Genomic DNA, 13,038 nt, shown 5'->3' with positions numbered 1-13,038 from the left:
AAGGCTTCCTTCTTATTCTCATCCTTGCCAACATTTGTTATAACTTGTCTTTTTGATAATAGCCATCCTAACCATCTCATTGCAGTTTTTATTTGCATTTACCTGATAGTTGGCCATGTTGAGTATCTTTCCATGTACCTGTTGGTCATTTAGCTCTCCTCTTCAGAAAGATATCTATCCCAGTCCTTTGACCATGTTTTTAATCAGTTATTTGTCTTTTTGCTACTGAGTTGTAGGAGTTCCTTATATATTTTAGATATTAAAGTTTTATCAAATGGATGGTCTGCAAATATTTTCTTTTTCCATTTGATAAGTTGCATTTTCATTTTGTTGATAGGTTCCTTTGCTGTGCGGAAGCTTTTGAGTTTGATGTATATTCATTTGTTTATTTTTACTATTGTTACCTGCACCTTTGGTGTTATACCCCAAAAATTATTGCCAAAGCCAATTGTCAATGAGTTTTTTTTCTCTATGCATTCTTCCAGGAGTTTTAAAGTTTCAAGTTTTACAGTTAAGTCTTTAATCAAGTTTGAGTTGATTTTTGTGTATAAGGGTTGAGATTTCATTCTTCTGCATGTGGATATCAGTTTTCCCAGCACCATTCATGAAGAGATTATCCTTTCCTCATTGCATATTTTTTGTGGTTTCATCACAGATCAATTGGCTGTATTTGCATGAGTTTATTTCTGGGTTCTCCATTCTGTTCCATTGGTCTATGTGTCTGTTTTTATGCCAGTACCATACTGGTTTGATTACAGTAGCTTTGTAATACAGTTTGAAATGTGTGATGCCTTTAGCTTTGTTCTTTCTCAATATTGCTTTATCCATTGGAAAAAAATAATAATTTCAAACAATTTTGCTTTATTTTACAATTTATACACACCTGGTGAAAAAAATAATAGAAACTACAGAGTATAAGGGAAAAGATCACTGGCAATTTGGTGATATCTATAATTAACATAAAATATACTTAAAAATAGAGGCACCAGTGTGGCTCAGTTGAACTCTTGATCTCAGCTCAGGTCTCGATCTCAGGGTTGTGAGTTCAAGCCCCGTGTTGGGGTCCACACTGGGCGTGAAGCCTACTTTTTAAAAAAGTATATATATACACGTGTATATTTAAAAATAGAAAAGAATTAATTTACATTTGTTGACAAGGTAACTGTATAATTGTTCTACGGATGATTTGACAAATAGTTACACAGAACTGATTCAAATAAGCAGTAGTTTTGTCATTTCGTAGCAGAGGTTTTTTTTTTTAATAACAAATAAATTCCTCCTGGAGTTAAAAAAAAGAACTTTACTATGCTATTTCTCAGTCAAAATAAATCCTGATTGCCATATTAATAGTTTGTATGTTTTAAAAAATTAATTAGCAAATGAAAGCACGTGGCCACATAAAGACTTATATACAAATGTTCAGAGTAGCTTTGTTTGCAACAGCCCCAAACTGAAAACAACTCAAATGTCCATCAACAGGTCAAATGATTAAAAAAAAGAAATTGTGGTATAGGCAATAAAAATAATGAATTATTGATACACATAACAACACATATGAATTTCAAAATGATGTAAGTAAAAGAAGCCAGAAAATAAAGAGTAGATTCCGTAAGATTCCATTAATATAAAACTCTAGAAGGTACAAAGTAACCTACGGTGACCAAATGCAGACTTGCAGGTGCTCTGTGGAGGAAGGAGGGACAGTTGTGAAGATAAGGTGATATGCTTAGGGAGGGACAAGAAGACAGGATTACAAAGGAACAGTAGGAAATTTCTGGGTGATGTGGAATTCGTTCATTGGTTACTGTCTTGGTTATGGTGATGGCTTTACAGACATAAACATATGGCAAAACTTACCAAATTGAGCACTTTAGATACAAACACTGCACTTTATTACACATCAATTATACCTCAATAAAGCTATTAAGAAAAGAACATGTCCTGTGTCCTGTTTATCTTTGTTTAAAAAAGTATGAAAGGAAACTATAGGCCGCTGATCTTTATGAAACTTCCTGATGTCTTGGGCCTTTGCCCTGTGATGTTCAATGATTAACCCCTTTGGAACATTACAGGTTCCTCCAGAGAAGTAGAAATGAGTATTTCAGGTCCTCTGTCTTTATTATATGGCACTCTCCTAAGTCATCATTTTAAATCACCATTTTTTAAGTCTTATGGCTTCAACCTTCACTCTTTTGCCTTTGTGATTGTGAGCATGCACACACATAGGCACCTCTCTTCCTCTTCCGGGGTGCTGAAAGACCCTCACACTTCTAAGAATGTTTTTTTTTTTTCTTTCTCTCTTGTGTTCTGCTTTCCTCTGTGAAACTTCATAAAGCCAACTAATTGAGTCAGTACCGAAATTCCCATTTTGCAACAAATGGCCACAAATATAAAAAGTTGCCTCTAAATGAATGCAGAAGTATCCAGTAACTGTTATCACAAGTTATGCGGTTACTAGACTCAAACCCGTGACATAAATGGACCTTGGAATGCAAGAAGTTAAATGAACAAGTTTGGTTTTTCCATGGCTTGCCAACAAAACATTTCTCGTTTCTGCTCAGATAAGCTTCTTGTTTGTACTTAAGTTTCTGTAAGTGCTGGATTTTTTCCTCCTTGGTAATATGATAATGTATTGTATGATAATATATATATATATATATATATATATATATATATATATATTCCTTTGGAACAGATGCGTGAAAAGAAAAACTTACAAATGGGTTTGGATGAAAAATGTTTATGAAAAATTTGAGGACCTATTCTGAATGCATTGTATTTCCTGGCAAGGTTTACAGACAGCCATCAATATTTTTTAATAATATCTTTATTGAGACATAATTCATGTCACATAAAATTAAACCTTTTAAAGTGTATAATTCAGTGTTCTTTAGTATAGTCATAGCGTGTGCAAAAATCACTACCTTATGTAATTCTGTAATATTTAGACACCCCAAAAAGAAACTCCCTACACAGAAGCAGGCTTCATTTCCCCCTTCCCTCTAGCCCCTGTCAAGCACTAATCTACGTCCGTTTTTATGCATTTGCTTCTTCTGGACATTTCATATAAATGGAATTATACAATCAATGATCTTTGGTAACTGTCTTCTTTCACTTACTCTTCACTTACAATGTTTTTAAAGTCCATCCATGTTGGGCTATGTATCAATATGGAATTCTTTTCACTTTCAATGCATATGTCAGTATCTCATTCCTTTTCATTGCTGGATAATACATCTCAGTTTTTATCCTTCAATTAATGGACATTGCTGAAGACTAGTCCATTGAATGGATATACCACATCCTGTCTGTCCATAAGTTGATAGACATTTAGGTCATTTTCATTTTATTAACTATTATGAATAATGCTATTATGAACATTTCTGTAAAAGTCTTTGTAGAAACATGTTTTTCAATTCTTTTGGGAATGAAATTGCTGGGTTATATGATAACTTTATATTTAACTTTTTAAGCAATTGCCAAACTGTTTTCAAAAGCAGCTGCACAGTTTACATGTCCTCCAGCAATGTTTGAGGGTTCCAACTTCACATCCTCACCAAAGCATGATGTCTGTCTTTTTGATTCTAACCATTCTAGAGAGTGTAACATGGTATTTTATTGTGGTTTAGATTTGCATTTACCTAATCACTATTGATGTTTTGCATCCTTTATGTATTTATCGACCTTTTTTTTTTTTGCAAGATTTTATTTATTTATTTGAAAGAGAGAAAACACGATGAGCAGGAGGGGCAGAGAGACAAGCAGACTGCTGTGAGTCTGAGCAGAGAGTCTGACCTCCATCCTAGAACCCTGAGATAAGGACCTCAGCCTAAGACAGATGCTTAACTGACTGAGCCACCCAGGCACCACTTTATTGATCATTTTTACATCATTTTTGAAAAACATCTCTATTTAAGTCTTTTGCTCCTGTTTTGATCAGCTTATCCGTGTTTTTATTGCTGAGATGCAATGGTGTCTTTAAATATTCTGTATTCCACACTCTTCTCAGATATATGATTTGCAAATGTTTTCTCCTGTTACATGCATTAAACCCACTTTATTGAGTGTCATTTGAAATACTCTTTTTTAAAATGTTTATAAAGTTCCACTTAACATTTTTTTCCTTTGGTTGATTTTTATTTTGGTGATATAACTAAGAAGCCATCGCTTAATGTACATTCATTAAGATCTACACCTATGTTTTCTTCTAGGGGTTTAATAGTTTGAACCCTTATATTAAGGTCTTCAATTCATTTTGAGTTGATTCTTGTGTATGGTGTAAAGTAAGGGTCCCTCTTCATTCTTTTGCTTGTAGATATCTAGTTGTCTCAGTACCATTTGGTGAAAAGACTTTTTTCCTTGTTGAAATGTTTGGTATCCTGTCAAAAATCAATTGGCAATAAATATAAGAGTTTATTTCTGGACTCTCAATTTTCTTCCATTGATTTATATATTCATCTTTATGCTAATACTACACTGTCTTTATTAATGCTGTTTTGTAGTGAAAACAAGCAAATGTATGGTTTATTTTTAAAATCAAAAGAACTGTAATTACCAAAGATGTGTTTCTACAGTCATATGAAAAAATCAATAGATTTTCGTTAGCATACCTACCATACAAAAGTTCAATGTTTTAAAAATCCCCTCCTCCATTCCTTCCTCATAGGAGATTTTAAATATGATCAATTATATTTTTACTTATTATTCTCTGTTTCATTCCAGAAAAGATTTAAGGCAGCCCAGATAAATTCTTATTCTTATGCCACACATATTTGCTTATTTTTTCTATTTGGGAAAAAATAAGAGATTGGCTATTCCTCATTTAAATACCAAACCAAACTACTATCTTGCTCCTTCCTCACCCACATCCTTGCCATGAACATGAAAATACGCCTTGGACTTAGCTTCCCAAAGACTCAATAGGCAAGGAGAAAACCCTATAGACCTGTGAGCTTTCTTGGATTTATATGAATATAGGACCTTAGTGCCTGTCTTCTTTTCTGTTTATCTTAACCTCCTTAGCTCCCCACAGTCCTGCCTACTAACTGATCATAACTATAGGACTATCTCATCTTAGTTTCTGGGCCAGTACTGACACAGGTCATATAGCAATAGTGCTCCTACCACAGCCTGTTCCTCAATTCTCAGTCTGTATTTTGTGGAGCTTAGAATGTTGCTGCAATTTAAAATTATATTCTCATGGTTCTGCTTCAGCTGTTCAAGTCACATGTTACCTCTTCACTGAACCTCCATGTTCTACTGGTATCTAGATTCAGAACATGATGTGTCAGGATGATTCCTGGCTTCTGGGTTACCGAAGATTTTTTTAAGGACAATAAATAAGACAATGGTGCTTCTCTCCAAGACCTGATAATTTAGTTTCTTCTTGAAAGTAATAGCCTTGAATTCCAGTCCACTTGACTAAAGCCTGATATCTCAACTGGCCCTTGTGGGCTACTTATCTGGAATATAAAGTGGTTTTGGTCCTTTGCAGCAAGTGGCTAATCTGAGGCCAAATAGTAATTTAGGACAAAATCCTGGTGGGAGGGCAGCCCAGGTGGCTCAGCGGTTTAGCGCCGCTTTCAGCCCAGGGTATGACCCCGGAGACCTGGGATGGAGTCCCACGTCTGGCTCCCTGCATGGGGCCTGCTTTTCCCCCTGCCTGTGTCTCTGCCTCTCTCTGTGTGTCTCTCATGAATAAATAAATTTTAAAAATCTTTAAAAAAAAATCCTGGTGGGAGAGGTGGATGGGAGTTAGCCCAGTTACTGATGTTGGGCCTAGAGAGACAGTTTTGATACTAGTCTTGACTTTTGAGCCTGTCTGTAAATGAATATCTAAATATATTAGTGAACCATAGCAACTTGAACTCCAGGCAGTATGGTTCACACCTGTGAGACAGGATCTCCGTGATGTCCCTTACAGCAAGGCACCAGAATTCTACTTTCAGGGAAGCATTATTTCAGACTACAATGACACCTCCTTTTTCTAACACAGTCTAAGACAAGAAATATCTGAAGAGCATAGGAATAGTTTATAGAATGGAACCTTCAACTAATCGTACATTTAATTATTATTGACCACAATCTATGTGTAAGAAATTCATACATATTTGGGGAAGTGATAGGAGTAGGAATTAGTAGGAGCAAGTGTATCTATTTGTTAAGAACAAGATATCACACACTTTACTATTCCAACAAATATTCATTCAGCACCTACTATATGTCAGCCTGTTCAAAGCACTGGGGATCCAACATTGCAAGAAACAGGCTAAAGAGTCTTTTGTGCATCATATTCTTTCCTTACAAGAATAGCAGAGGCAAACCAGATTTTTGGTCCTTTTGGCACCAGGCACTCTTCTGTTATCTTTATTCTGAATTGGCAACATTTTCTCCTCTTGTTTCACTAAATTCATTGTAATTGTGTTTTTAGAACTCCAAATTCAGTTCCCCTCTCAGGTACTCTCTGGCAGGAAATATGTTAAATTTCCAAAGATACAAACACAAGTAGCTGATTCCTCCCCTAATATTTCTCAGAGTCTAGTGGGAGAAACAGGCCAAAAAAAAATCCCTCATCTCAATCCTATGCAATATGGCATCTGTGGTGACACACAGAATCACATAGTTCTGTGACAGAACATAGGAAGGACATCTAAAGAAGACTGCAAAGAAGGAGGTTCAGTGATGGCTTCCTGAAGCAGAAGATATAAAGAACAACCAGTCATCTTCTACAAAACATGGAGACTTTTTTCAAGATTTTATTTATTTATTCATGAGAGACACACACAGAGAGAGAGGGAGGCAGAGACACAGGCAGAGGGAGAAGCAGGCTCCATGCAGGGAGCCGGATGTGGGACTCGATCCCGGGACTCCAGGATCTCACCCTGGGCCGAAGGCAGGCGCTAAACCACTGAGCCACCCAGGGATCCAAAACATGGAGATTCTTGAAGCTAGAATTCCTTTCGTAATAAGCCAAAGGGGGATCACTTAGGTGTCTGGGACAACACCCCGACATTGGCTTATTATCATATCATGCCATTTGTGTAGCAGCTCCTCCAACATACCTAATCAAGAAAAGGTCTTAATAAATTCATTCGAGAGAACAGGCATTTCCACTGTAGCCGCCAAATCAATGATTTATGCTTCTACTTTTAGGGAAGCACCATGATACAGTTTGGTAGCTCTCATTCTTGGATGCATGGTAGAAGAGTCTGGCTAAGGGCCTTAAAAATACAAATGACTTGCTGTCACCCTAGATGAATTAAATCCAAATCTTTGCGGATAAGGCCCAGACATCTGTATTTTTAAGAGTTCTTTAAGTAATTCAAACGTGCAGTCAATGTTAAAAATAAGGGATATAGAAGGATAAACAGCTTTCACAGGACATGTGTTCTCTTCATGTTCAATAATGAACTTACCCTGTGACTTGAGTGAATCATTTCATTTTTCTTGTCCTTAATTTCCTTGTCTGCAAGATGAGATGATCTGCAAGGTCTAACATCCTCATACCATGGCTCTCTTTATTTCTGGACTGTATTCTCCAGCTCGTTTACCAGAGTACAGACTTTGGTATTTTGATTGCAGCTCTATTTACTTTATTCAAACACATGGTGATTCTCAAACTGATTTGTACTGTGGATGAAAGTTAACATTCTTAAGGAAAAGATTCGGCCAAAGAAAATTTTTCAAAGAATTATGTAATGAAATCAAATATAATAACACTTGAGACAACAGTTTTTCATGTAATGAGATAATCCAGACTGTGATACATTGGAAGGGGTTACTCTCCAAGGAGCAGTACAATGATAGATGGGGGAGAGTCAGAACAGCCAGGCTCACCACCTATTTAGAACTTAGCCTAAAGAAAAAATGAGCTTCCCAGGTGCTAAATATGCTTTCTGTTTATATTTCTGGAAAGGTGAAACTACAGACCCTGAGAGGACTTGTTGGTTGGGACCAATTTCAGGTTTACTTCTCATAAAAATATACCTGAAATATATACAATGTATCACACCCAGACCATTGTGGCTATAATTCTGTAAAATAAATAAGAAGTGTTTTAAAACTAGAATTTTGGTGGCCTATAAACTACTGTCAGTGTTAAGAATATCATCACCTGTACTAAAAGTTTTGAAAAGAAAATCTAAGGCCCTAGAAGGGCCAGATCACCATTCATGTATTCCCAAAGAAAGATAGGGTTGATGTATCAAAATGCCTGTCAGTTGTTGCAGTCTTTGAGGTCAATAACCAGTGCTGTTCATAGCACTTTATCCAATGGTGGCAGGAGTAAATCACTGATGGGGAATACAGCATGATTGGAAAGAAAGCATAAACGTCCCCTCATTCAAGGTTATCCAGAATAGAAATAGTACAAGAAATATAATAATAAACAAACTGAAATCCATGGTAATTGAGGAGATAGGAAGTAACTTGGCTTCTTGAAGGGAACTCAAGTTTCCAGGCCCAGATAAATTGATTCTCAGCCTGAGACTAGCTTATCGAGTATAAAAGACAGGTTTAGATGCTGGAGGTCATGCAGGAGTTTAGAGGGTCGAGAAATAGTGAATACATTTTCTCATTCCCTCCTGCCACAGTAAAAATATCCAAAGTTTATGCTTAGGACAAGGTTGCCCAGTAGAATAAGAAGGGACTTTCAATGACACAAACACAGCTTTCAATCAGCTGCACCACAATGGCCCGGAGGAGATCACTTTACTTTCTGAGTCTCAGTTTTCTCAATTGTAAAATAAAAATAAAATACCAATGTCATAGTTTTGTAGAGAGAGAATAGAATGTATGAACGGCCCAGCAGAATGCTTGGTACATGGTAGACATTCAACAAGTAATAGCCCCTCTATTATTAAAATAAATTGTGCCTTAGGCTTGATTATTTTTGTACTCATTCTTGAGTTTCTGGGAGCCTTGAAGATAACTTATTGTGAAGATACATTGTAGGATCACCAATGTTGATACATCCTGTGATCGAGTTGAATAACTGCTTTCTGAAATATCTTGGTGATAAGGAGTCAGACTAGATTTTCACCTTCTAAGGACAGACGTTTCAAAAGAGGTTTTTTTTTTTTTAAGTAGTGCTAAGCTATTTAATGTTTTGGATTCTTTCTGTAGTGAGAAAAAACCCATCCCCCCAGGCTGTTTGTTTAAAAGAAAACAAGAGTTAGTGTTTGTTTCATCTTATTTTGTTTTCCAGATGACCTCGCAACTTCTTTGTCATCTTTTTTTTTTGGTCACCTGTGTGTTCTCTGTCCCACGGGATGGTGCTCAACAGTGATGATATATGTGTGTGTTTTGGAAAGGGAATTGGGAAGAAATGTAAAATAAAGATGTAAAATATTGCTCACAACAAGCTTATTTTGAAGCTATAAGGCACAAAGGTCCTAATGACACGGTACAAGAAGAGTGTTCACAGCATAAAAATAGATGTGATTGGAAACATACTGTGCTTTTTTTCTCTAAAGTTTAGCTCTATAATTTGGCCCCAGTGCTGGAAAATTCCTGCCTTCTGAAGGGCATGTAACTCTTTATTGAACAAAACAGGCACTCAAAATAAATGTGCATTTAACACACACACGAATGAAGAATATAGTTTATAATCTGGTGCAAAAATATGCAGTGAGTACAATTGTGTGGTGGATCTCTGCTGCCTCAACTTCAAGCACTGTTTAGTGGCCAAAATTCTCAATATACCTAGACATCAGGATACTGTAGATAAGTTGCCCCTAAATTAAGGTGAGCAAAACAAACTCTTCACACTATTTCTTATGATACATTTGAATTCAAAACAGGAGGACCTGGTGTTTGTATGTCGAAAAAGACCAGCTTTGTAGTCCTAGCCTTGCCAACCCCTGGTTTTGTGGTGATTCACTCAATATCTCTGAGTCCCAAGAGTTCCTATCTAGAAAATTAGGGACTTTCACTAAATCATCCTTAAATTCCCATCTAGCATTCTTTGCTATTTTATAATTTTACAGAAATTATCTATGCTTAAAATGTATATGAGTTTATACATAAAACACTCCAAAGCAATAAAGACATCAGCCAACTTTTCTCTGAAAGATGTATACAGGTAGATATAGATATGTTATAATTCTGTAATACCAGAAGGTAAGTGTTTCCATGTTATCAAAATGAGAGCTAAAGTTTCCAATGATTCTGGTCTGTCTGCTGAATTCAAGTGAGCACAACATGCTCACTTATGGTGATGTGGCTGCCATTGGCCCCAGGAGTCTAAAACTGAATAAAATCAAGAAGTCTGCTTTTTTTTGCTTCTCCCAAATAAGGTTCAATTAGACTTTTCACTTTATAAATCTGATGTGAGGAAGTAAGAAGCACAAGTATAGCCTGCTGTCTGCCCATGACTCTTCAACCCAAGGCAAGAGGCCAAAGTGAAGGGTTCCTAACTACCTACCCTTTATAAATTTGGACAGGACACAAGTGGGCACTCTTCTGATAAATGGGTCCACCAGTAAAGATGAAATTGCCCTAATAAATAAAGTGCAACAGAGAACATTTTTTATATAGTCCTGTGACAATATATAGAAGTCTAATGAAAGCAGCTACAAACAATGCTACTTTTGCAAAAACATTCTCTTTGCTGAATCAATATAAAAGTTGGAAAACAGTTTAGGGTCCCTTTTGTTGAGTGTTGGCTCTTACAACAGTACTGGGATCATAATAAAAGTGATATCCTAATAAAACACTGCTCATATTCATTGGTTATAGAAGTTTTGTCTTTTTTAAAGAAAAATATTAAGGTTAAAGAATCATATACTTTGAAAATTCAAAAGTAGATTAAGGAAATATTTTTCAAATCTTCCATTTTAGAAAGGAGGAGACTGAGATTTAGAACACTTTAATGTGATCCATGAGACCATATGGGAAAATAGTTTTCATCTACGGAAACTCTGAAAGAAAAGATTATGCATGTAATGAGCATAGCTTTCATTCAAGGAAACAGTATGTCATAAGTCATCACTTGGGGATCATAAATATCCTGGATGTCTGTACATTTTGACTTAACATGCAAAGGCATTAACTAGACTCACATTCCAAAATCTTTTATTTTGATGTTCTCATTTGTTTAATGTATATACAATTATTCCACTGTATGTGATTTGATAATTGTTACAAAAATTCAAGCTCACAGATTACTAAAGTCATATTTCTCCCTATGATGAGATCAGTATGGTAGTCTATGAGGTAAGAATTTTAAATTATTAACTATCTAAAATATGCAATCAGAAACATAATGGTTTAATGAGTTTACTAGTTGCTTGGAAAATTGTATAGTTTCATGTATAAAATAATAGTGAAGATATCATTTCTATATTCATTTTTATTTATACATTTATCTTTTGCTGTCCACAATTTCATATTTTTCCACATCAACAAGCCAACAATAAAAACTGATATTTTGAAGATGTGTCTATCATATTTATATTACTTATTTCTAATGAAAGTGTCTCTTTTTATTGACACATGCATTAATCTTACATGCTAACCAATAACAGAACTACACACATTGAGATAGTTCATGAAGAGACAGGCTTTTCCCCTGAAATATACCTATGAAATATTCAGCCCTCTTTTATTTTTCTTTTAGAATCATATAAAAAATAATCTTTTGGGAGACGCAAATTAGCTCAGGTACTGAGAGTGAGCACCTCATTAAAATGTTCCTGGGTAATAAGCATGCTGAAATGCCTCAAGTGTAAGTAGATGGTGCAGATGGGTAATTTGAATATGCATATATTCTTGCCTTTATGTTGCTCTGCCCTACTTAAACTACCATTCATTTGAGTTAATGCCACAGCATCTCTCTATCCTTTCCTACACTGCATCCAGAGTTCAGGCTGAAATTATTCCTCTGTGCTGTATTATGGATGAAAGATTTGAGTAGGATTTTTTTTTCAGTGCCAGTCTTAATAACATGAAACTGAAGCATCCACACTCACCATTACACCTAGGGAGTGTGGGTGTTTCTCACTTAGATAATCGCACTCAACATTGCCTGGTATCTCTTTTTAGCCCATAAAACATCTGGCCTGACTGTTGATTACCATGGTTCCAAACTCACAAATAAACCTGATGAATTCTCTGCATGCTAGATCATGTCAGATTTCAGTAAATTATCATCTTGTGACACGTAGTCATTTCGGGTACCCAACAGCAATTAAATCCCAAACAAAGTAGGGCACAAAAGGAAATTAACGGAACTCTCACAACATGCTGAATTCCTTAAAGTAAGTACAATTCTTTCTAAAACAAATAGACACAAGGTGATGACATGAGTGTATAATAATGAAACTTCATATGAGTTTAAGTCACTTTGCTTATTTAGCTCATTCCATGTCTTTCTTAATAAGAAATAGAAGACATTGTGGAAGCATATATCCCTAGATAAGAAATTACGGAGTACCTTTTATTTTTCCTTCTCATAAAGCAAAGAGAAAAGAACATTGCCCTAGCCCTTTTTAACATTTGTTCTTCTTTGCAATCTCTGGAATTCCTACTGTGAACCAGAATGATGAAATGATTAGCATGCAAGCTTTTGCTGGGCATGGTCTCACATTTTATTAAATTAGTAAGTGTCATTATTGGATTGCAGTTTTTGTCTCTCTGGAAAAATGTCTTTCTTTTCCTCCTATTCTCCTCCTTCATTTGTACTTTTCCTAAGGCTAATACACATTTCTACCTCAGGTTTTAATCCAGGGCTGAACAGACACTGGCTATGATTTGTGTTTTTTAAATTCTTGCAAAGAGCAGCAAGGCAGGAAGTAGAGGGGAAGAATTAGAAAGAATGGAATAACGGAAGTGAAGAAGATTCAATTGCTGACAATTGCCTATTGACCTCCAAGTCTCTCATCAGTGTGACACTGAGCCATAAATGTAATTGTTGCTGTTAGTGTGATGTGTGTTAGAGAAACGCAATGGAAATGGGGCTAACCACAAAAGCAGTATCTGTGGTTAGGGAAGAAAGAAGCCACTTAAGCCTGGGAATGGAGAAAAATAATTTTTCCAAGC

General features: G+C 35.8%; 1 long non-coding RNA gene across 1 annotated transcript in view; it reads right to left on the bottom strand.

Moving 5' to 3' along the window:
• Positions 1 to 2,729: 2,729 nt before the first annotated feature.
• LOC111094844 overlaps positions 2,730 to 13,038 on the bottom strand; it is a 28,568-nt gene continuing 18,259 nt past the window's right edge. Inside the window, exons 2-3 of the long non-coding RNA XR_005385999.1 lie at positions 7,416 to 7,629; positions 2,730 to 4,379 (exon numbers count right to left, since the gene is read on the bottom strand). This is a non-coding gene — a long non-coding RNA (uncharacterized LOC111094844). The remainder of the gene's footprint in view (positions 4,380 to 7,415; positions 7,630 to 13,038) is intronic.

Source organism: Canis lupus, chromosome X, assembly GCF_011100685.1.
Source record: "Canis lupus familiaris isolate Mischka breed German Shepherd chromosome X, alternate assembly UU_Cfam_GSD_1.0, whole genome shotgun sequence".
Classification (NCBI taxonomy): Eukaryota; Metazoa; Chordata; class Mammalia; order Carnivora; family Canidae; genus Canis; species Canis lupus.
This window is presented reverse-complemented; position numbering and strand designations above follow the sequence as displayed.